We start from the raw sequence: 26,202 nt of genomic DNA, 5'->3' as shown, positions 1-26,202 counted from the left end.
AGTGAGAGATCTGGACAGTGGAAGAGATCTGGATAGAGTGAGATGTCGGCACAGTGTGAGAGATCAGGACAGTGTAATAGATCAGGGCAGTGTGAGAGATTGGCACAGTGTAAGAGATCGGCACTTTATATGAGATCGGCGCAGTGTGAGAGATTGGGACAGTGTGAGAGATCAGCACAATGTGAGACATCAGGGCAGTGTGAGAGATCAGTACAGTGTGAGTGATTGGGACAGTGTGAGAGATCTGGACAGTGTGAGATATCAGGGCAGTGTGAGAGATCGGCACAGTGTGAGAGATCGGCACAGTGTGAGAGATTGGCACAGTGCGTGTTTGAGATCGGCACAGTGAGATATTGGGACAGTGTGAGAGATGGGGACAGTGTGAGAGATCGGGACTGTGTCAGAAATGAGCAGAGTGCATGTGAGAGATCGGCTCAGTGTATGAAAGCGGCACTGCATGAGAGATTGACACAGTGTGAGAGATCGGCACAGCGTTTGAGATCAACACAGTTTGTGAGTCCAAGACAGTGTGAGAGTCTGGCTTAGTGTGAGAAATTGGGACAGTTTGTGAGAGGTCATGACACTTTGGGAGGCATCGGAACAATGTGAGATTTGGACTGTGAGCGAGATTGGGACAGAGTGTGAGGTATCGGGACAGTGTGTAGCATCTGAACAGTGTGAGTGATTGGGACAGTGTGAGGGATCAGGACAATGTGCGATGGAAGGGGAAAGTATGAGAGTTCAGGGCAGTAAAATCTTTCAGCACAGTTTCAGTGACTGGGACAGTGTGAGACATCGGGACAGTGTCAGAAATCGGGGCAGTGTGAGGGACTAGGACAGAGTGAGAAATCGGGGCAGTGTGAGAGATCAGGACAGTGTGAGAGATCAGGACAGTGTGAGATATGGGGACAGTGTGAGACATCGGGACAGGATCAGAAATTGGCACAGTGTGAGAGGACGGCACAGTGTGAGATATTGGGACACAATGAGAGATCTGGACAGTGTGAGAGATCAGCACATTGTGAGAGAAATGAATAGTGTGAGAGCTTGGCACTCTGTCAGAGATCAGGACAGTGTGAGAAATCGGCAGAGGGTGAGATATCAGGACAGCATGAGAGATCAGCACAGTGTGAGAGATATGGACATGGTTAGAGATCAGAACAGTGTGAGAGATCTGGATAATGTAAGAGGTCAGCACTTTGTGAGAGATCGGGACAGTGTGAGAGATCGGGACAGTGTGAGAGATTGGGACAGTGTGAGAGATCGGGACAATGTGAGAAATCGGGACAGTGTGAGAGAATGGGACAGTGTGAAAGATCAGGACTATGTGATGGATTGGTACATTGTGCGAGATCGGGAGAGTGTGAGAGTTGGGGACAGTGTGAGAGATCGGCACAATGTGAGACATTGGGGCAGTGTGAGAGATCAAGTACAGTGTGAGTAATTGGGAGAGTGTGAGAGATCGGAACAGTGTGAGAGTTCAGGACAGCATGAGAAATTGGAACAGTGTGAGAGATCATCACACAGTGAGAGATCTGGACAGTGGAAGAGATCTGGATATAGTGAGATGTCAGCACAGTGTGAGAGATCAGGACAGTGTAATAGATCAGGGCAGTGTGAGAGATTGGCACAGTGTAAGAGATCGGCACTTTGTATGAGATCGGCGCAGTGTGAGAGATTGGGACAGTGTGAGGGACCAGCACAATGTGAGACATCGGGGCAGTGTGAGAGATCAGTACAGTGTGAGAAATCCGTACAGTGTGAGAGATCTGGACAGTGTGAGAGATCGGGACAGTGTGAGATATCGGCACAGCGTTGGAGATCAGCATGGTTTGTGAGACCAGGACAGTGTGAGATTCCGGGTTAGTGTGAGAAATCGGGACCGTTTGTGAGAGGTCATGTCATTGTGTGAGTTATCGGGTCAGTGTGAGATTGGGATTTGAGCAGGATCAGGACAGTGTGTGAGTTATCGGGACAGTGTGCGACATATGAACAGTGTGAGCGATCGGGGCAGTGTGAGAGATCGGCACAGTGTAAGAGATCGGCACATTGTATGAGATCAGCACAGTGTGAGAGATTGGGACAGTGTGAGAGTTCAGCACAATTTGAGACATCAGGGCAGTGTGAGATATCAGTACAGTGTGAGTGATTGGGACAGTATGAGAGATCAGCACAGTGTGAGATATCAGGGCAGTGTGAGAGATCGTCACAGTGTGAGAGATTGGCACAGTGCGTGTTTGAGATCGGCACAGTGAGAGTTTGGGACAGTGTGAGAGATGGGGACAGTGTGAGAGATCGGGACTGTGTCAGAAATCAGCAAAGTGCATGTGAGAGATCGGCACACTGTATGAGAGCAGCACTGTCTGAGAGATCGGGACAGTGTGAGAGATCAACACAGTGTGAGAGATATACACAGTGAGAGAGATCAGCAGTTTGTGCAAGATCGGCACAGTGTGAGAGATCAGTACAGTGTGAGAGATCGGAACATTGCGTGAGATCGGCACAGTCTGAGAGATTGGGACAGTATGAGAAATCGGGACACGGTGAGACATCGGGGCAGTGCCAGAAATCAGCCGAGTGCATGTCAGAAATCAGCACAGTGGATGAGAACGGTACTGTGTGAGAGATCGGCAAAGCATCTGAGCTCAATAAAGTTTGTGAATCCAGGACAGTATGAGAGTCCGGATTAGTGTGAGACATTGGGACAGTTTGTGAGAGGTCATGACACTTTGTGCGGTATCGGAACAATGTGAGATTCGGACTGTGAGCGAGATCAGGACAGTGTGTGAGGTAGCGGGACAGTGTGCGACATCTGAACAGTGTGAGCAATTGGGACAGTGTGAGAGATCAGGACAGTGTGAGAGAATGGGTAGTGTGAGAGATTGGGATGGTGTGAGAGAACATGGAAGTATGATAAATCGGGACAGTGTGAGAGATCAAGACAGTGTGAGAGATAGGACAGTGTGAGAGATCGGGACAGTGTGAGAGATCATCACACAGTGAGAGATCTGGACAGTGGGAGATATCTGGATAGAGTGAGCTGTCTGCACAGTGTGAGAGATCAGGACAGTGTAATATATCGGGGCAGTGTGAGAGATTGGCACAGTGTAAGAGATCGGCACTTTGTATGCGATCGGCACAGTGTGAGAGATTGGGACAGTGTGAGGGACCAGCACAATGTGAGACATCGGGGCAGTGTGAGAGATCAGTACAGTGTGAGTGACTGGGACAGTGTGAGAGATCGGCACAGTGTGAGATATCAGGGCAGTGTGAGATATCGGCACAGTGCGTGTTTGAGTTCGGCACAGTGAGAGATTGGGACAGTGTGAGAGATGGGGACAGTGTGAGAGATCGGGACTGTGTCAGAAATCAGCAGAGCGCATGTGAGAGATTGGCACAGTGTATGAGAGCGGCACTGTATGAGAGATCGGGACAGTGTGAGAGATCGGCACAGCGTTTGAAATCAATACAGTTTGTGAGTCCAGGAAAATGTGAGAGACTGGATTAAAGTGAGAAATCGGGACAGTTTGTGAGAGGTCATGACACTTTGGGAGGCATCGGCACAGTGCGAGATATAGGGACAGTGTGAGAGATCGGGACTGTGTGAGAGATTGGCAAAGTGTGAGAGATAGGCACTGTGTGAGAGATCTGGATAGTGTGAGAGGTCGTCACAGTGTGAGAGATCGGAACAGTGTGAGAGATCGGGACAGTGTGACAGATTGGGACAGTGTGAGAGATCGGGACTGTGTGAGAGATCGGCAAAGTGTGAGAGATAGGCACTGTGTGAGAGATCTGGATAGTGTGAGAGGTCGTCACAGTGTGAGAGATCGGAACAGTGTGAGAGATCGGGACAGTGTGACAGATTGGGACAGTGTGAGAGATCGGGTTAGTGTGAGAGATTGGCAAAGTGTGAGAGATCGGCACAGTTTTTGAGATAGGCACAGTGTGAGAGATCTGAACAGTGTGAGAGGTCAGCACAGTGTGAGAGGTCAGCACAGTGTGAGAGATTGTGACAGTGTGAGAGATTGACACAGTGTGAGAGATCAGCACAGTGTGAGAGATCAAGAGAGTGTGAGAGATCAGCACAGTGTTTGAGATCAGCACAGTTTGTGAGTCCCGGACAGTATGAGAGTCCGAATTAATGTGACAGATCGGGACAGTTTGTGGGAGATCATTTCAGTGTGTGAGGTGTCGGGACAGTGTGAGTTTGGGACAGTGAGAGAGATCGGGACCGTTTGTGAGGTATCGGGACAGTTTGCGACATCTGAAATTGGTGAGCAATTGGGATAGTATGAGAGATCAGGACAGTATGTGATGGAGGGGGAAAGTATGAAATTTCAGGGCAATGAAATCTTTCGGGGCAGTTTGAGTGATTAGGACAGCATGACAGATCGGGACAGAGTCAGAGATCGGGGCAGTGTGAGGGACTAGGAGACCGTGAGAAACTGGGGCAGTTTGAGAGATCTGGACGGTGTGAGAGATCAGGACAGTGTGAGAAATAGGGACAGTGAGAGAGATTGGGAAAGTGTGTGAAATTGGCACAGTGTGAGAGGTTGGCACAGTGTGAGAGATCAGCACAGTGTGAGAGATATGGATAGTATGAGAGATCAGCACAGTGTGAGAGATATGGATAGTGTGAGATCAGCACAGTGTGAGAGATATGGATAGTGTGAGAGATCAGCACAGTGTGAGAGATATGGACAGTGTGAGAGATCAGCATAGTGTGAGAGATATGGATAGTGTGAGAGATCAGCACAGTGTGAGAGATATGGATAGTGTGAGAGATCAGCACAGTGTGAGAGATATGGATAGTGTGAGAGATCAGCACAGTGTGAGAGATATGGATAGTGTGAGAGATCAGCACAGTGTGAGAGATATGGATAGTGTGAGAGATCAGCACAGTGTGAGAGATATGGATAGTGTGAGAGATCAGCGCAGTGTGAGAGATATGGATAGTGTGAGAGATCAGCACAGTGTGAGAGATATGGATAGTGTGAGAGATCAGCACAGTGTGAGAGATATGGATAGTGTGAGAGATCAGCACAGTGTGAGAGATATGGATAGTGTGAGAGATCAGCACAGTGTGAGAGATCAGCACAGTGTGAGAGATACGGATAGTGTGAGAGATACGGATAGTGTGAGAGATCAGCACATTCTGAGAGATATGCATAGTGTGAGAGATCAGCAGAGTGTGAGAGATCAGCACAGTGTGAGAGATCAGCACAGTGTAAGAGATATGGACAGTGAGAGAGATCAGCACAGTGTGAGAGTTCAGCAGAGTGTGAGAGATCAGCACAGTGTGAGAGATCAGCACAGTGTAAGAGATATGGACAGTGAGAGAGATCAGCACAGTGTGAGAGTTCAGCACAGTGTGAGAGATCAGCACAGTGTGAGAGATCAGCACAGTGTGAGAGATCAACACAGTGTGAGAGATAAGGACAGTGTGAGAGATCAGCACAGTGTGAGAGACATGGACAGTGTGAGAGATCAGCACAGTGTGAGAGATGTGGACAGTGTGAGAGATCAGCACAGTGTGAGAGATATGGATATTGTGAGAGATCAGCACAGCGTGAGAGATATGGATAGTGTGAGAGAACAGCACAGTGTGAGAGATATGGATAGTGTGAGAGATCAGCACAGTGTGAGAGATATGGATAGTGTGAGAGATCAGCACAGTGTGAGAGATATGGATAGTGTGAGAGATCAGCACAGTGTGAGAGATAAGGACAGTGAGAGAGATCAGCACAGTGTGAGAGATATGGATATTGTGAGAGATCAGCACAGTGTGAGAGATATGGATAGTGTGAGAGATCAGCACAGTGTGAGAGATATGGATAGTGTGAGAGGTTGGCACAGTGTGAGAGATCAGCACAGTGTGAGAGATATGGATAGTGTGAGAGGTTGGCATAGTGTGAGAGATATGGATAGTGTGAGAGATCAGCACAATGTGGGAGATATGGATAGTGTGAGAGATCAGCACAGTGTGAGAGATCAGCACAGTGTGAGAGATCAGCACAGTGTGAGAGATCAGCACAGTGTGAGAGATCAGCACAGTGTGAGAGATAAGGACAGTGTGAGAGATCAGCACAGTGTGAGAGACATGGACAGTGTGAGAGATCAGCACAGTGTGAGAGATGTGGACAGTGTGAGAGATCAGCACAGTGTGAGAGATAAGGACAGTGTGAGAGATCAGCACAGTGTGAGAGATATGGATAGTGTGAGAGATCAGCACAGTGTGAGAGATATGGATAGTGTGAGAGATCAGCACTTTGTGAGAGATAAGGACAGTGTGAGAGATCAGCACAGTGTGAGAGATATGGATAGTGTGAGAGATCAGCACAGTGTGAGAGATATGGATAGTGTGAGAGATCAGCACAGTGTGAGAGATATGGATAGTGTGAGAGGTTGGCACAGTGTGAGAGATCAGCACAGTGTGAGAGATATGGATAGTGTGAGAGGTTGGCACAGTGTGAGGGATATGGATAGTGTGAGAGATCAGCACAGTGTGAGAGATATGGATAGTGTGAGAGATCAGCACAGTGTGAGAGATATGGATAGTGTGAGAGATCAGCACAGTGTGAGAGATATGGATAGTGTGAGAGATCAGCACAGTGTGAGAGATATGGATAGTGTGAGAGATCAACACAGTGTGAGAGATATGGATAGTGTGAGAGATCAGCACAGTGTGAGAGATATGGATAGTGTGAGAGGTCAGCACAGTGTGAGAGATATGGATAGTGTGAGAGATCAGCACAGTGTGAGAGATATGGATAGTGTGAGAGATCAGCATAGTGTGAGAGATAATGACAGTGTGAGAGATCAGCAAAGTGTGAGAGATAAGGACAGTGTGAGAGATCAGCACAGTGTGAGAGATATGGATAGTGTGAGAGATCAGCACAGTGTGAGAGATATGGATAGTGTGAGAGATCAGCACAGTGTGAGAGATATGGATAGTGTGAGAGATCAGCACAGTGTGAGAGATATGGATAGTGTGAGAGATCAGCACAGTGTGAGAGATATGGATAGTGTGAGAGATCAGCACAGTGTGAGAGATATGGATAGTGTGAGAGATCAGCACAGTGTGAGAGATATGGATAGTGTGAGAGATCAGCACAGTGTGAGAGATATGGATAGTGTGAGAGATCAGCACAGTGTGAGAGATCAGCACAGTGTGAGAGATCAGCACAGTGTGAGAGATCAGCACAGTGTGAGAGATCAGCACAGTGTGAGAGATAAGGACAGTGTGAGAGATCAGCACAGTGTGAGAGATATGGACAGTGTGAGAGATCAGCACAGTGTGAGAGATATGGACAGTGTGAGAGATCAGCACAGTGTGAGAGATAAGGACAGTGTGAGAGATCAGCACAGTGTGAGAGATATGGATAGTGTGAGAGATCAGCACAGTGTGAGAGATATGGATAGTGTGAGAGATCAGCACAGTGTGAGAGATAAGGACAGTGTGAGAGATCAGCACAGTGTGAGAGATATGGATAGTGTGAGAGATCAGCACAGTGTGAGAGATATGGATAGTGTGAGAGATCAGCACAGTGTGAGAGATATGGATAGTGTGAGAGGTTGGCACAGTGTGAGAGATCAGCACAGTGTGAGAGATATGGATAGTGTGAGAGGTTGGCACAGTGTGAGGGATATGGATAGTGTGAGAGATCAGCACAGTGTGAGAGATATGGATAGTGTGAGAGATCAGCACAGTGTGAGAGATATGGATAGTGTGAGAGATCAGCACAGTGTGAGAGATATGGATAGTGTGAGAGATCAGCACAGTGTGAGAGATATGGATAGTGTGAGAGATCAGCACAGTGTGAGAGATATGGATAGTGTGAGAGATCAGCACAGTGTGAGAGATATGGATAGTGTGAGAGATCAGCACAGTGTGAGAGATATGGATAGTGTGAGAGATCAGCACAGTGTGAGAGATAAGGACAGTGAGAGAGATCAGCACAGTGTGAGAGATATGGATATTGTGAGAGATCAGCACAGTGTGAGAGATATGGATAGTGTGAGAGATCAGCACAGTGTGAGAGATATGGATAGTGTGAGAGGTTGGCACAGTGTGAGAGATCAGCACCGTATGAGAGATATGGATAGTGTGAGAGGTTGGCATAGTGTGAGAGATATGGATAGTGTGAGAGATCAGCACATTGTGGGAGATATGGATAGTGTGAGACATCAGCACAGTGTGAGAGATCAGCACAGTGTGAGAGATCAGCACAGTGTGAGAGATCAGCACAGTGTGAGAGATCAGCACAGTGTGAGAGATAAGGACAGTGTGAGAGATCAGCACAGTGTGAGAGACATGGACAGTGTGAGAGATCAGCACAGTGTGAGAGATGTGGACAGTGTGAGAGATCAGCACAGTGTGAGAGATAAGGACAGTGTGAGAGATCAGCACAGTGTGAGAGATATGGATAGTGTGAGAGATCAGCACAGTGTGAGAGATATGGATAGTGTGAGAGATCAGCACAGTGTGAGAGATATGGATAGTGTGAGAGATCAGCACAGTGTGAGAGATATGGATAGTGTGAGAGATCAGCACAGTGTGAGAGATATGGATAGTGTGAGAGATCAGCACAGTGTGAGAGATATGGATAGTGTGAGAGATCAGCACAGTGTGAGAGATATGGATAGTGTGAGAGATCAGCACAGTGTGAGAGATATGGATAGTGTCAGAGATCAGCACAGTGTGAGAGATATGACAGTGTGAGAGATCAGCACAGTGTGAGAGATAAGGACAGTGTGAGAGATCAGCACAGTGTGAGAGATATGGATAGTGTGAGAGATCAGCACAGTGTGAGAGATATGGATAGTGTGAGAGATCAGCACAGTGTGAGAGATATGGATAGTGTGAGAGATCAGCACAGTGTGAGAGATATGGATAGTGTGAGAGATCAGCACAGTGTGAGAGATATGGATAGTGTGAGAGATCAGCACAGTGTGAGAGATATGGATAGTGTGAGAGATCAGCACAGTGTGAGAGATATGGATAGTGTGAGAGATCAGCACAGTGTGAGAGATATGGATAGTGTGAGAGATCAGCACAGTGTGAGAGATATGGACAGTGTGAGAGATCAGCACAGTGTGAGAGATCAGCACCGTGTGAGAGATCAGCACAGTGTGAGAGATATGGATAGTGTGAGAGATCAGCACAGTGTGAGAGATCAGCACAGTGTGAGAGATCAGCACAGTGTGAGAGATATGGACAGTGTGAGAGATCAGCACAGTGTGAGAGATAAGGACAGTGTGAGAGATCAGCACAGTGTGAGAGATATGGATAGTGTGAGAGATCAGCACAGTGTGAGAGATATGGATAGTGTGAGAGATCAGCACAGTGTGAGAGATAAGGACAGTGTGAGAGATCAGCACAGTGTGAGAGATATGGATAGTGTGAGAGATCAGCACAGTGTGAGAGATATGGATAGTGTGAGAGATCAGCACAGTGTGAGAGATATGGATAGTGTGAGAGGTTGGCACAGTGTGAGAGATCAGCACAGTGTGAGAGATATGGATAGTGTGAGAGATCAGCACAGTGTGAGAGATATGGATAGTGTGAGAGATCAGCACAGTGTGAGAGATATGGATAGTGTGAGAGATCAGCACAGTGTGAGAGATATGGATAGTGTGAGAGATCAGCACAGTGTGAGAGATATGGATAGTGTGAGAGATCAGCACAGTGTGAGAGATATGGATAGTGTGAGAGATCAGCACAGTGTGAGAGATATGGATAGTGTGAGAGATCAGCACAGTGTGAGAGATATGGATAGTGTGAGAGATCAGCACAGTGTGAGAGATATGGATAGTGTGAGAGATCAGCACAGTGTGAGAGATAAGGACAGTGTGAGAGATCAGCACAGTGTGAGAGATATGGATAGTGTGAGAGATCAGCACAGTGTGAGAGATATGGATAGTGTGAGAGATCAGCACAGTGTGAGAGATATGGATAGTGTGAGAGGTTGGCACAGTGTGAGAGATCAGCACAGTGTGAGAGATATGGATAGTGTGAGAGATCAGCACAGTGTGAGAGATATGGATAGTGTGAGAGATCAGCACAGTGTGAGAGATATGGATAGTGTGAGAGATCAGCACAGTGTGAGAGATATGGACAGTGTGAGAGATCAGCACAGTGTGAGAGATATGGACAGTGTGAGAGATCAGCACAGTGTGAGAGATAAGGATAGTGTGAGAGATCAGCACAGTGTGAGAGATATGGATAGTGTGAGAGATCAGCACAGTGTGAGAGATATGGACAGTGTGAGAGATCAGCACAGTGTGAGAGATAAGGACAGTGTGAGAGATCAGCACAGTGTGAGAGATATGGATAGTGTGAGAGATCAGCACAGTGTGAGAGATATGGATAGTGTGAGAGATCAGCACAGTGTGAGAGATAAGGACAGTGTGAGAGATCAGCACAGTGTGAGAGATATGGATAGTGTGAGAGATCAGCACAGTGTGAGAGATATGGATAGTGTGAGAGATCAGCACAGTGTGAGAGATATGGATAGTGTGAGAGGTTGGCACAGTGTGAGAGATCAGCACAGTGTGAGAGATATGGATAGTGTGAGAGATCAGCACAGTGTGAGAGATATGGATAGTGTGAGAGATCAGCACAGTGTGAGAGATATGGATAGTGTGAGAGATCAGCACAGTGTGAGAGATATGGATAGTGTGAGAGATCAGCACAGTGTGAGAGATATGGATAGTGTGAGAGATCAGCACAGTGTGAGAGATATGGATAGTGTGAGAGATCAGCACAGTGTGAGAGATATGGATAGTGTGAGAGATCAGCACAGTGTGAGAGATATGGATAGTGTGAGAGATCAGCACAGTGTGAGAGATATGGATAGTGTGAGAGATCAGCACAGTGTGAGAGATATGGATAGTGTGAGAGATCAGCACAGTGTGAGAGATAATGACAGTGTGAGAGATCAGCACAGTGTGAGAGATAAGGACAGTGTGAGAGATCAGCACAGTGTGAGAGATATGGATAGTGTGAGAGATCAGCACAGTGTGAGAGATATGGATAGTGTGAGAGATCAGCACAGTGTGAGAGATATGGATAGTGTGAGAGATCAGCACAGTGTGAGAGATAAGGATAGTGTGAGAGATCAGCACAGTGTGAGAGATATGGATAGTGTGAGAGATCAGCACAGTGTGAGAGATATGGATAGTGTGAGAGATCAGCACAGTGTGAGAGATATGGATAGTGTGAGAGATCAGCACAGTGTGAGAGATATGGATAGTGTGAGAGATCAGCACAGTGTGAGAGATATGGATAGTGTGAGAGATCAGCACAGTGTGAGAGATATGGATAGTGTGAGAGATCAGCACAGTGTGAGAGATATGGATAGTGTGAGAGATCAGCACAGTGTGAGAGATATGGATAGTGTGAGAGATCAGCACAGTGTGAGAGATCAGCACAGTGTGAGAGATCAGCACAGTGTGAGAGATCAGCACAGTGTGAGAGATAAGGACAGTGTGAGAGATCAGCACAGTGTGAGAAATATGGTCAGTGTGAGAGATCAGCACAGTGTGAGAGATGTGGACAGTGTGAGAGATCAGCACAGTGTGAGAGATAAGGACAGTGTGAGAGATCAGCACAGTGTGAGAGATATGGATAGTGTGAGAGATCAGCACAGTGTGAGAGATATGGATAGTGTGAGAGATCAGCACAGTGTGAGAGATATGGACAGTGTGAGAGATCAGCACAGTGTGAGAGATATGGATAGTGTGAGAGATCAGCACAGTGTGAGAGATATGGATAGTGTGAGAGATCAGCACAGTGTGAGAGATATGGATAGTGTGAGAGGTTGGCACAGTGTGAGAGATCAGCACAGTGTGAGAGATATGGATAGTGTGAGAGATAGCACAGTCTGAGAGATATGGATTGTGTGAGAGATCAGCACAGTGTGAGAGATATGGATAGTGTGAGAGATCAGCACAGTGTGAGAGATGTGGATAGTGTGAGAGATCAGCACAGTGTGAGAGATATGGATAGTGTGAGAGATCAGCACAGTGTGAGAGATATGGATAGTGTGAGAGATCAGCACAGTGTGAGAGATATGGATAGTGTGAGAGATCAGCACAGTGTGAGAGATATGGATAGTGTGAGAGATCAGCACAGTGTGAGAGATATGGATAGTGTGAGAGATCAGCACAGTGTGAGAGATAAGGACAGTGTGAGAGATCAGCACAGTGTGAGAGATATGGATAGTGTGAGAGATCAGCACAGTGTGAGAGATATGGATAGTGTGAGAGATCAGCACAGTGTGAGAGATATGGATAGTGTGAGAGGTTGGCACAGTGTGAGAGATCAGCACAGTGTGAGAGATATGGATAGTGTGAGAGGTTGGCATAGTGTGAGAGATATGGATAGTGTGAGAGATCAGCACAGTGTGAGAGATATGGATAGTGTGAGAGATCAGCACAGTGTGAGAGATCAGCACAGTGTGAGAGATCAGCACAGTGTGAGAGATCAGCACAGTGTGAGAGATCAGCACAGTGTGAGAGTTAAGGACAGTGTGAGAGATCAGCACAGTGTGAGAGACATGGACAGTGTGAGAGATCAGCACAGTGTGAGAGATGTGGACAGTGTGAGAGATCAGCACAGTGTGAGAGATAAGGATAGTGTGAGAGATCAGCACAGTGTGAGAGATATGGATAGTGTGAGAGATCAGCACAGTGTGAGAGATATGGATAGTGTGAGAGATCAGCACTTTGTGAGAGATAAGGACAGTGTGAGAGATCAGCACAGTGTGAGAGATATGGATAGTGTGAGAGATCAGCACAGTGTGAGAGATATGGATAGTGTGAGAGATCAGCACAATGTGAGAGATATGGATAGTGTGAGAGGTTGGCACAGTGTGAGAGATCAGCACAGTGTGAGAGATATGGATAGTGTGAGAGGTTGGCACAGTGTGAGAGATATGGATAGTGTGAGAGATCAGCACAGTGTGAGAGATATGGATAGTGTGAGAGATCAGCACAGTGTGAGAGATATGGATAGTGTGAGAGATCAGCACAGTGTGAGAGATATGGATAGTGTGAGAGATCAGCACAGTGTGAGAGATATGGATAGTGTGAGAGATCAGCACAGTGTGAGAGATATGGATAGTGTGAGAGATCAGCACAGTGTGAGAGATATGGATAGTGTGAGAGATCAGCACAGTGTGAGAGATATGGACAGTGTGAGAGATCAGCACAGTGTGAGAGATATGGATAGTGTGAGAGATCAGCACAGTGTGAGAGATATGGACAGTGTGAGAGATCAGAACAGTGTGAGAGATAAGGACAGTGTGAGAGATCAGCACAGTGTGAGAGATATGGATAGTGTGAGAGATCAGCACAGTGTGAGAGATATGGATAGTGTGAGAGATCAGCACAGTGTGAGAGATATGGATAGTGTGAGAGATCAGCACAGTGTGAGAGATATGGATAGTGTGAGAGATCAGCACAGTGTGAGAGATATGGATAGTGTGAGAGATCAGCACAGTGTGAGAGATAAGGATAGTGTGAGAGATCAGCACAGTGTGAGAGATATGGATAGTGTGAGAGATCAGCACAGTGTGAGAGATATGGATAGTGTGAGAGATCAGCACAGTGTGAGAGATATGGATAGTGTGAGAGATCAGCACAGTGTGAGAGATATGGATAGTGTGAGAGATCAGCACAGTGTGAGAGATATGGATAGTGTGAGAGATCAGCACAGTGTGAGAGATCAGCACAGTGTGAGAGATCAGCACAGTGTGAGAGATAAGGACAGTGTGAGAGATCAGCACAGTGTGAGAGATATGGACAGTGTGAGAGATCAGCACAGTGTGAGAGATGTGGACAGTGTGAGAGATCAGCACAGTGTGAGAGATAAGGAAAGTGTGAGAGATCAGCACAGTGTGAGAGATATGGATAGTGTGAGAGATCAGCACAGTGTGAGAGATATGGATAGTGTGAGAGATCAGCACAGTGTGAGAGATATGGATAGTGTGAGAGATCAGCACAGTGTGAGAGATATGGATAGTGTGAGAGATCAGCACAGTGTGAGAGATATGGATAGTGTGAGAGATCAGCACAGTGTGAGAGATATGGATAGTGTGAGAGATCAGCACAGTGTGAGAGATATGGATAGTGTGAGAGATCAGCACAGTGTGAGAGATATGGATAGTGTGAGAGATCAGCACAGTGTGAGAGATATGGATAGTGTGAGAGATCAGCACAGTGTGAGAGATATGGATAGTGTGAGAGATCAGCACAGTGTGAGAGATATGGATAGTGTGAGAGATCAGCACAGTGTGAGAGATATGGATAGTGTGAGAGATCAGCACAGTGTGAGAGATATGGATAGTGTGAGAGATCAGCACAGTGTGAGAGATATGGACAGTGTGAGAGATCAGCACAGTGTGAGAGATATGGATAGTGTGAGAGATCAGCACAGTGTGAGAGATAAGGACAGTGTGAGAGATCAGCACAGTGTGAGAGATATGGACAGTGTGAGAGATCAGCACAGTGTGAGAGATATGGACAGTGTGAGAGATCAGCACAGTGTGAGAGATAAGGACAGTGTGAGAGATCAGCACAGTGTGAGAGATATGGATAGTGTGAGAGATCAGCACAGTGTGAGAGATATGGATAGTGTGAGAGATCAGCACAGTGTGAGAGATAAGGACAGTGTGAGAGATCAGCACAGTGTGAGAGATATGGATAGTGTGAGAGGTTGGCACAGTGTGAGAGATCAGCACAGTGTGAGAGATATGGATAGTGTGAGAGATCAGCACAGTGTGAGAGATATGGATAGTGTGAGAGATCAGCACAGTGTGAGAGATATGGATAGTGTGAGAGATCAGCACAGTGTGAGAGATATGGATAGTGTGAGAGATCAGCAAAGTGTGAGAGATATGGATAGTGTGAGAGATCAGCACAGTGTGAGAGATATGGATAGTGTGAGAGATCAGCACAGTGTGAGAGATATGGATAGTGTGAGAGATCAGCACAGTGTGAGAGATATGGATAGTGTGAGAGATCAGCACAGTGTGAGAGATATGGATAGTGTGAGAGATCAGCACAGTGTGAGAGATATGGATAGTGTGAGAGATCAGCACAGTGTGACAGATAAGGACAGTGTGAGAGATCAGCACAGTGTGAGAGATAAGGACAGTGTGAGAGATCAGCACAGTGTGAGAGATATGGATAGTGTGAGAGATCAGCACAGTGTGAGAGATATGGATAGTGTGAGAGATCAGCACAGTGTGAGAGATATGGATAGTGTGAGAGATCAGCACAGTGTGAGAGATATGGATAGTGTGAGAGATCAGCACAGTGTGAGAGATATGGATAGTGTGAGAGATCAGCACAGTGTGAGAGATATGGATAGTGTGAGAGATCAGCACAGTGTGAGAGATAAGGATAGTGTGAGAGATCAGCACAGTGTGAGAGATATGGATAGTGTGAGAGATCAGCACAGTGTGAGAGATATGGATAGTGTGAGAGATCAGCACAGTGTGAGAGATATGGATAGTGTGAGAGATCAGCACAGTGTGAGAGATATGGATAGTGTGAGAGATCAGCACAGTGTGAGAGATATGGATAGTGTGAGAGATCAGCACAGTGTGAGAGATATGGATAGTGTGAGAGATCAGCACAGTGTGAGAGATATGGATAGTGTGAGAGATCAGCACAGTGTGAGAGATATGGATAGTGTGAGAGATCAGCACAGTGTGAGAGATATGGATAGTGTGAGAGATCAGCACAGTGTGAGAGATATGGATAGTGTGAGAGATCAGCACAGTGTGAGAGATATGGATAGTGTGAGAGATCAGCACAGTGTGAGAGATATGGATAGTGTGAGAGATCAGCACAGTGTGAGAGATATGGATAGTGTGAGAGATCAGCACAGTGTGAGAGATATGGATAGTGTGAGAGATCAGCACAGTGTGAGAGATATGGATAGTGTGAGAGATCAGCACAGTGTGAGAGATATGGATAGTGTGAGAGATCAGCACAGTGTGAGAGATATGGATAGTGTGAGAGATCAGCACAGTGTGAGAGATCAGCACAGTGTGAGAGATACGGATAGTGTGAGAGATACGGATAGTGTGAGAGATCAGCACATTCTGAGAGATATGCATAGTGTGAGAGATCAGCAGAGTGTGAGAGATCAGCACAGTGTGAGAGATCAGCACAGTGTAAGAGATATGGACAGTGAGAGAGATCAGCACAGTGTGAGAGTTCAGCAGAGTGTGAGAGATCAGCACAGTGTGAGAGATCAGCACAGTGTAAGAGATATGGACAGTGAGAGAGATCAGCACAGTGTGAGAGTTCAGCACAGTGTGAGAGATCAGCACAGTGTGAGAGATCAGCACAGTGTGAGAGATCAACACAGTGTGAGAGATAAGGACAGTGTGAGAGATCAGCACAGTGTGAGAGATATGGACAGTGTGAGAGATCAGCACAGTGTGAGAGATATGGACAGTGTGAGAGATCAGCACAGTGTGAGAGATATGGATAGTGTGAGAGATCAGCACAGTGTGAGAGATATGGATAGTGTGAGAGATCAGCACAGTGTGAGAGATATGGATAGTGTGAGAGATCAGCACAGTGTGAGAGATATGGATAGTGTGAGAGATCAGCACAGTGTGAGAGATATGGATAGTGTGAGAGATCAGCACAGTGTGAGAGATAAGGACAGTGTGAGAGATCAGCACAGTGTGAGAGATATGGATAGTGTGAGAAGTTGTCACATTGTGAGAGATCAGCACAGTGTGAGAGATATGGATAGTGTGAGAGATCAGCACAGTGTGAGAGATATGGATAGTGTGAGAGGTTGGCACAGTGTGAGAGATCAGCACAGTGTGAGAGATATGGATAGTGTGAGAGATCAGCACAGTGTGAGAGATATGGATAGTGTGAGAGATCAGCACAGTGTGAGAGATATGGATAGTGTGAGAGATCAGCACAGTGTGAGAGATCAGCACACTGTGAGAGATCAGCACAGTGTGAGAGATCAGCACAGTGTGAGAGATCAGCACAGTGTGAGAGATAAGGACAGTGTGAGAGATCAGCACAGTGTGAGAGACATGGACAGTGTGAGAGATCAGCACAGTGTGAGAGATGTGGACAGTGTGAGAGATCAGCACAGTGTGAGAGATAAGGACAGTGTGAGAGATCAGCACAGTGTGAGAGATATGGATAGTGTGAGAGATCAGCACAGTGTGAGAGATATGGATAGTGTGAGAGATCAGCACTTTGTGAGAGATAAGGACAGTGTGAGAGATCAGCACAGTGTGAGAGATATGGATAGTGTGAGAGATCAGCACAGTGTGAGAGATATGGATAGTGTGAGAGATCGGCACAGTGTGAGAGATATGGATAGTGTGAGAGGTTGGCACAGTGTGAGAGATCAGCACAGTGTGAGAGATATGGATAGTGTGAGAGGTTGGCACAGTGTGAGAGATATGGATAGTGTGAGAGATCAGCACAGTGTGAGAGATATGGATAGTGTGAGAGATCAGCACAGTGTGAGAGATATGGATAGTGTGAGAGATCAGCACAGTGTGAGAGATATGGATAGTGTGAGAGATCAGCACAGTGTGAGAGATATGGATAGTGTGAGAGATCAGCACAGTGTGAGAGATATGGATAGTGTGAGAGATCAGCACAGTGTGAGAGATATGGATAGTGTGAGAGATCAGCACAGTGTGAGAGATATGGATAGTGTGAGAGATCAGCACAGTGTGAGAGATATGGATAGTGTGAGAGATCAGCACAGTGTGAGAGATATGGACAGTGTGAGAGATCAGCACAGTGTGAGAGATAAGGACAGTGTGAGAGATCAGCACAGTGTGAGAGATATGGATAGTGTGAGAGATCAGCACAGTGTGAGAGATATGGATAGTGTGAGAGATCAGCACAGTGTGAGAGATATGGATAGTGTGAGAGATCAGCACAGTGTGAGAGATATGGATAGTGTGAGAGATCAGCACAGTGTGAGAGATATGGATAGTGTGAGAGATCAGCACAGTGTGAGAGATATGGATAGTGTGAGAGATCTGCACAGTGTGAGAGATATGGATAGTGTGAGAGATCAGCACAGTGTGAGAGATATGGATAGTGTGAGAGATCAGCACAGTGTGAGAGATCAGGACAGTGTGAGAGATCAGCACAGTGTGAGAGATAAGGACAGTGTGAGAGATCAGCACAGTGTGAGAGATAAGGACAGTGTGAGAGATCAGCACAGTGTGAGAGATATGGACAGTGTGAGAGATCAGCACAGTGTGAGAGATATGGACAGTGTGAGAGATCAGCACAGTGTGAGAGATAAGGACAGTGTGAGAGATCAGCACAGTGTGAGAGATATGGATAGTGTGAGAGATCAGCACAGTGTGAGAGATATGGATAGTGTGAGAGATCAGCACAGTGTGAGAGATAAGGACAGTGTGAGAGATCAGCACAGTGTGAGAGATATGGATAGTGTGAGAGATCAGCACAGTGTGAGAGATATGGATAGTGTGAGAGATCAGCACAGTGTGAGAGATATGGATAGTGTGAGAGGTTGGCACAGTGTGAGAGATCAGCACAGTGTGAGAGATATGGATAGTGTGAGAGATCAGCACAGTGTGAGAGATATGGATAGTGTGAGAGATCAGCACAGTGTGAGAGATATGGATAGTGTGAGAGATCAGCACAGTGTGAGAGATATGGATAGTGTGAGAGATCAGCACAGTGTGAGAGATATGGATAGTGTGAGAGATCAGCACAGTGTGAGAGATATGGATAGTGTGAGAGATCAGCACAGTGTGAGAGATATGGATAGTGTGAGAGATCAGCACAGTGTGAGAGATATGGATAGTGTGAGAGATCAGCACAGTGTGAGAGATATGGATAGTGTGAGAGATCAGCACAGTGTGAGAGATAAGGACAGTGTGAGAGATCAGCACAGTGTGAGAGATATGGAGATTGTGAGAGATCAGCACAGTGTGAGAGATATGGATAGTGTGAGAGATCAGCACAGTGTGAGAGATATGGATAGTGTGAGAGGTTGGCACAGTGTGAGAGATCAGCACCGTATGAGAGATATGGATAGTGTGAGAGGTTGGCATAGTGTGAGAGATATGGATAGTGTGAGAGATCAGCACATTGTGTGAGATATGGATAGTGTGAGACATCAGCACAGTGTGAGAGATCAGCACAGTGTGAGAGATCAGCACAGTGTGAGAGATCAGCACAGTGTGAGAGATCAGCACAGTGTGAGAGATAAGGACAGTGTGAGAGATCAGCACAGTGTGAGAGACATGGACAGTGTGAGAGATCAGCACAGTGTGAGAGATGTGGACAGTGTGAGAGATCAGCACAGTGTGAGAGATAAGGACAGTGTGAGAGATCAGCACAGTGTGAGAGATATGGATAGTGTGAGAGATCAGCACAGTGTGAGAGATATGGATAGTGTGAGAGATCAGCACAGTGTGAGAGATATGGATAGTGTGAGAGATCAGCACAGTGTGAGAGATATGGATAGTGTGAGAGATCAGCACAGTGTGAGAGATATGGATAGTGTGAGAGATCAGCACAGTGTGAGAGATATGGATAGTGTGAGAGATCAGCACAGTGTGAGAGATATGGATAGTGTGAGAGATCAGCACAGTGTGAGAGATATGGATAGTGTGAGAGATCAGCACAGTGTGAGAGATATGGATAGTGTGAGAGATCAGCACAGTGTGAGAGATATGGATAGTGTGAGAGATCAGCACAGTGTGAGAGATATGGATAGTGTGAGAGATCAGCACAGTGTGAGAGATATGGATAGTGTGAGAGATCAGCACAGTGTGAGAGATATGGATAGTGTGAGAGATCAGCACAGTGTGAGAGATATGGATAGTGTGAGAGATCAGCACAGTGTGAGAGATATGGATAGTGTGAGAGATCAGCACAGTGTGAGAGATATGGATAGTGTGAGAGGTTGGCACAGTGTGAGAGATATGGATAGTGTGAGAGATCAGCACAGTGTGAGAGATATGGATAGTGTGAGAGATCAGCACAGTGTGAGAGATCAGCACAGTGTGAGAGATCAGCACAGTGTGAGAGATCAGCACAGTGTGAGAGATCAGCACAGTGTGAGAGATAAGGACAGTGTGAGAGATCAGCACAGTTTGAGAGACATGGACAGTGTGAGAGATCAGCACAGTGTGAGAGATGTGGACAGTGTGAGAGATCAGCACAGTGTGAGAGATAAGGACAGTGTGAGAGATCAGCACAGTGTGAGAGATATGGATAGTGTGAGAGATCAGCACAGTGTGAGAGATATGGATAGTGTGAGAGATCAGCACAGTGTGAGAGATAAGGACAGTGTGAGAGATCAGCACAGTGTGAGAGATATGGATAGTGTGAGAGATCAGCACAGTGTGAGAGATATGGATAGTGTGAGAGATCAGCACAGTGTGAGAGATATGGATAGTGTGAGAGGTTGGCACAGTGTGAGAGATCAGCACAGTGTGAGAGATATGGATAGTGTGAGAGGTTGGCACAGTGTGAGAGATATGGATAGTGTGAGAGATCAGCACAGTGTGAGAGATATGGATAGTGTGAGAGATCAGCACAGTGTGAGAGATATGGATAGTGTGAGAGATCAGCACAGTGTGAGAGATATGGATAGTGTGAGAGATCAGCACAGTGTGAGAGATATGGATAGTGTGAGAGATCAGCACAGTGTGAGAGATATGGATAGTGTGAGAGATCAGCACAGTGTGAGAGATATGGATAGTGTGAGAGATCAGCACAGTGTGAGAGATATGGATAGTGTGAGAGATCAGCACAGTGTGAGAGATAAGGACAGTGTGAGAGATCAGCACAGTGTGAGAGATATGGATATTGTGAGAGATCAGCACAGTGTGAGAGATATGGATAGTGTGAGAGATCAGCACAGTGTGAGAGATATGGATAGTGTGAGAGGTTGGCACAGTGTGAGAGATCAGCACAGTATGAGAGATATGGATAGTGTGAGAGGTTGGCATAGTGTGAGAGATATGGATAGTGTGAGAGATCAGCACATTGTGGGAGATATGGATAGTGTGAGACATCAGCACAGTGTGAGAGATCAGCACAGAGTGAGAGATCAGCACAGTGTGAGAGATCAGCACAGTGTGAGAGATCAGCACAGTGTGAGAGATAAGGACAGTGTGAGAGATCAGCACAGTGTGAGAGACATGGACAGTGTGAGAGATCAGCACAGTGTGAGAGATGTGGACAGTGTGAGAGATCAGCACAGTGTGAGAGATAAGGACAGTGTGAGAGATCAGCACAGTGTGAGAGATATGGATAGTGTGAGAGATCAGCACAGTGTGAGAGATATGGATAGTGTGAGAGATCAGCACTTTGTGAGAGATAAGGACAGTGTGAGAGATCAGCACAGTGTGAGAGATATGGATAGTGTGAGAGATCAGCACATTGTGAGAGATATGGATAGTGTGAGAGATCAGCACAGTGTGAGAGATATGGATAGTGTGAGAGGTTGGCACAGTGTGAGAGATCAGCACAGTGTGAGAGATATGGATAGTGTGAGAGGTCTGCACAGTGTGAGAGATATGGATAGTGTGAGAGATCAGCACAGTGTGAGAGATATGGATAGTGTGAGAGATCAGCACAGTGTGAGAGATATGGATAGTGTGAGAGATCAGCACAGTGTGAGAGATATGGATAGTGTGAGAGATCAGCACAGTGTGAGAGATATGGATAGTGTGAGAGATCAGCACAGTGTGAGAGATATGGATAGTGTGAGAGATCAGCACAGTGTGAGAGATATGGATAGTGTGAGAGATCAGCACAGTGTGAGAGATATGGATAGTGTGAGAGATCAGCACAGTGTGAGAGATATGGATAGTGTGAGAGATCAGCACAGTGTGAGAGATATGACAGTGTGAGAGATCAGCACAGTGTGAGAGATAAGGACAGTGTGAGAGATCAGCACAGTGTGAGAGATATGGATAGTGTGAGAGATCAGCACAGTGTGAGAGATATGGATAGTGTGAGAGATCAGCACAGTGTGAGAGATAATGACAGTGTGAGAGATCAGCACAGTGTGAGAGATAAGGACAGTGTGAGAGATCAGCACAGTGTGAGAGATATGGATAGTGTGAGAGATCAGCACAGTGTGAGAGATATGGATAGTGTGAGAGATCAGCACAGTGTGAGAGATATGGATAGTGTGAGAGATCAGCACAGTGTGAGAGATATGGATAGTGTGAGAGATCAGCACAGTGTGAGAGATATGGATAGTGTGAGAGATCAGCACAGTGTGAGAGATATGGATAGTGTGAGAGGTTGGCATAGTGTGAGAGATATGGATAGTGTGAGAGATCAGCACAGTGTGAGAGATATGGATAGTGTGAGAGATCAGCACAGTGTGAGAGATCAGCACAGTGTGAGAGATCAGCACAGTGTGAGAGATCAGCACAGTGTGAGAGATCAGCACAGTGTGAGAGATATGGATAGTGTGAGAGATCAGCACAGTGTGAGAGATATGGATAGTGTGAGAGATCAGCACAGTGTGAGAGATAAGGACAGTGTGAGAGATCAGCACAGTGTGAGAGATATGGATTTTGTGAGAGATCAGCACAGTGTGAGAGATATGGATAGTGTGAGAGATCAGCACAGTGTGAGAGATATGGATAGTGTGAGAGGTTGGCACAGTGTGAGAGATCAGCACAGTGTGAGAGATATGGATAGTGTGAGAGGTTGGCACAGTTTGAAGATATGGATAGTGTGAGAGATCAGCACAGTGTGAGAGATATGGATAGTGTGAGAGATCAGCACAGTGTGAGAGATATGGATAGTGTGAGAGATCAGCACAGTGTGAGAGATATGGATAGTGTGAGAGATCAGCACAGTGTGAGAGATATGGATAGTGTGAGAGATCAGCACAGTGTGAGAGATATTTTTAGTGTGAGAGATCAGCACAGTGTGAGAGATATGGATAGTGTGAGAGATCAGCACAGTGTGAGAGATATGGATAGTGTGAGAGATCAGCACAGTGTGAGAGATAAGGACAGTGAGAGAGATCAGCACAGTGTGAGAGATATGGATATTGTGAGAGATCAGCACAGTGTGAGAGATATGGATAGTGTGAGAGATCAGCACAGTGTGAGAGATATGGATAGTGTGAGAGGTTGGCACAGTGTGAGAGATCAGCACAGTGTGAGAGATATGGATAGTGTGAGAGGTTGGCATAGTGTGAGAGATATGGATAGTGTGAGAGATCAGCACAGTGTGGGAGATATGGATAGTGTGAGAGATCAGCACAGTGTGAGAGATCAGCACAGTGTGAGAGATCAGCACAGTGTGAGAGATCAGCACAGTGTGAGAGATCAGCACAGTGTGAGAGATAAGGACAGTGTGAGAGATCAGCACAGTGTGAGAGACATGGACAGTGTGAGAGATCAGCACAGTGTGAGAGATGTGGACAGTGTGAGAGATCAGCACAGTGTGAGAGATAAGGACAGTGTGAGAGATCAGCACAGTGTGTGAGATATGGAGAGTGTGAGAGATCAGCACAGTGTGAGAGATATGGATAGTGTGAGAGATCAGCACAGTGTGAGAGATAAGGACAGTGTGAGAGATCAGCACAGTGTGAGAGATATGGATAGTGTGAGAGATCAGCACAGTGTGAGAGATATGGATAGTGTGAGAGGTTGGCACAGTGTGAGAGATCAGCACAGTGTGAGAGATATGGATAGTGTGAGAGGTTGGCACAGTGTGAGAGATATGGATAGTGTGAGAGATCAGCACAGTGTGAGAGATATGGATAGTGTGAGAGATCAGCACAGTGTGAGAGATATGGATAGTGTGAGAGATCAGCACAGTGTGAGAGATATGGATAGTGTGAGAGATCAGCACAGTGTGAGAGATATGGATAGTGTGAGAGATCAGCACAGTGTGAGAGATATGGATAGTGTGAGAGATCAGCACAGTGTGAGAGATATGGATAGTGTGAGAGATCAGCACAGTGTGAGAGATATGGATAGTGTGAGAGATCAGCACAGTGTGAGAGATATGGATAGTGTGAGAGATCAGCACAGTGTGAGAGATATGGACAGTGTGAGAGATCAGCACAGTGTGAGAGATAAGGACAGTGTGAGAGATCAGCACAGTGTGAGAGATATGGATAGTGTGAGAGATCAGCACAGTGTGAGAGATATGGATAGTGTGAGAGATCAGCACAGTGTGAGAGATATGGATAGTGTGAGAGATCAGCACAGTGTGAGAGATATGGATAGTGTGAGAGATCAGCACAGTGTGAGAGATATGGATAGTGTGAGAGATCAGCACAGTGTGAGAGATATGGATAGTGTGAGAGATCAGCACAGTGTGAGAGATATGGATAGTGTGAGAGATCAGCACAGTGTGAGAGATATGGATAGTGTGAGAGATCAGCACAGTGTGAGAGATATGGATAGTGTGAGAGGTTGGCACAGTGTGAGAGATATGGATAGTGTGAGAGATCAGCACAGTGTGAGAGATATGGATAGTGTGAGAGATCAGCACAGTGTGAGAGATATGGATAGTGTGAGAGATCAGCACAGTGTGAGAGATCAGCACAGTGTGAGAGATCAGCACAGTGTGAGAGATAAGGACAGTGTGAGAGATCAGCACAGTGTGAGAGACATGGACAGTGTGAGAGATCAGCACAGTGTGAGAGATGTGGACAGTGTGAGAGATCAGCACAGTGTGAGAGATAAGGAAAGTGTGAGAGTTTTGCACAGTGTGAGAGATATGGAGAGTGTGAGAGATCAGCACAGTGTGAGAGATATGTATAGTGTGAGAGATCAGCACAGTGTGAGAGATATGGATAGTGTGAGAGATCAGCACAGTGTGAGAGATAAGGAGAGTGTGAGAGATCAGCACAGTGTGAGAGATATGGATAGTGTGAGAGATCAGCACAGTGTGAGAGATATGGATAGTGTGAGAGATCAGCACAGTGTGAGAGATATGGATAGTGTGAGAGGTTGGCACAGTGTGAGAGATATGGATAGTGTGAGAGATCAGCACAGTGTGAGAGATATGGATAGTGTGAGAGATCAGCACAGTGTGAGAGATATGGATAGTGTGAGAGATCAGCACAGTGTGAGAGATATGGATAGTGTGAGAGGTTGGCATAGTGTGAGAGATATGGATAGTGTGAGAGATCAGCACAGTGTGAGAGATATGGATAGTGTGAGAGATCAGCACAGTGTGAGAGATCAGCACAGTGTGAGAGATCAGCACAGTGTGAGAGATCAGCACAGTGTGAGAGATCAGCACAGTGTGAGAGATAAGGACAGTGTGAGAGATCAGCACAGTGTGAGAGACATGGACAGTGTGAGAGATCAGCACAGTGTGAGAGATGTGGACAGTGTGAGAGATCAGCACAGTGTGAGAGATAAGGACAGTGTGAGAGATCAGCACAGTGTGAGAGATATGGATAGTGTGAGAGATCAGCACAGTGTGAGAGATATGGATAGTGTGAGAGATCAGCACAGTGTGAGAGATAAGGACAGTGTGAGAGATCAGCACAGTGTGAGAGATATGGATAGTGTGAGAGGTTGGCACAGTGTGAGAGATCAGCACAGTGTGAGAGATATGGATAGTGTTAGAGGTTGGCACAGTGTGAGGGATATGGATAGTGTGAGAGAGCAGCACAGTGTGAGAGATATGGATAGTGTGAGAGATCAGCACAGTGTGAGAGATATGGATAGTGTGAGAGATCAGCACAGTGTGAGAGATATGGATAGTGTGAGAGATCAGCACAGTGTGAGAGATATGGATAGTGTGAGAGATCAACACAGTGTGAGAGATATGGATAGTGTGAGAGATCAGCACAGTGTGAGAGATATGGATAGTGTGAGAGGTCAGCACAGTGTGAGAGATATGGATAGTGTGAGAGATCAGCACAGTGTGAGAGATATGGATAGTGTGAGAGATCAGCACAGTGTGAGAGATAATGACAGTGTGAGAGATCAGCACAGTGTGAGAGATAAGGACAGTGTGAGAGATCAGCACAGTGTGAGAGATATGGATAGTGTGAGAGATCAGCACAGTGTGAGAGATATGGATAGTGTGAGAGATCAGCACAGTGTGAGAGATATGGATAGTGTGAGAGATCAGCACAGTGTGAGAGATATGGATAGTGTGAGAGATCAGCACAGTGTGAGAGATATGGATAGTGTGAGAGAT

Source organism: Carcharodon carcharias, chromosome 26, assembly GCF_017639515.1.
Source record: "Carcharodon carcharias isolate sCarCar2 chromosome 26, sCarCar2.pri, whole genome shotgun sequence".
Classification (NCBI taxonomy): Eukaryota; Metazoa; Chordata; class Chondrichthyes; order Lamniformes; family Lamnidae; genus Carcharodon; species Carcharodon carcharias.
This window is presented reverse-complemented; position numbering follows the sequence as displayed.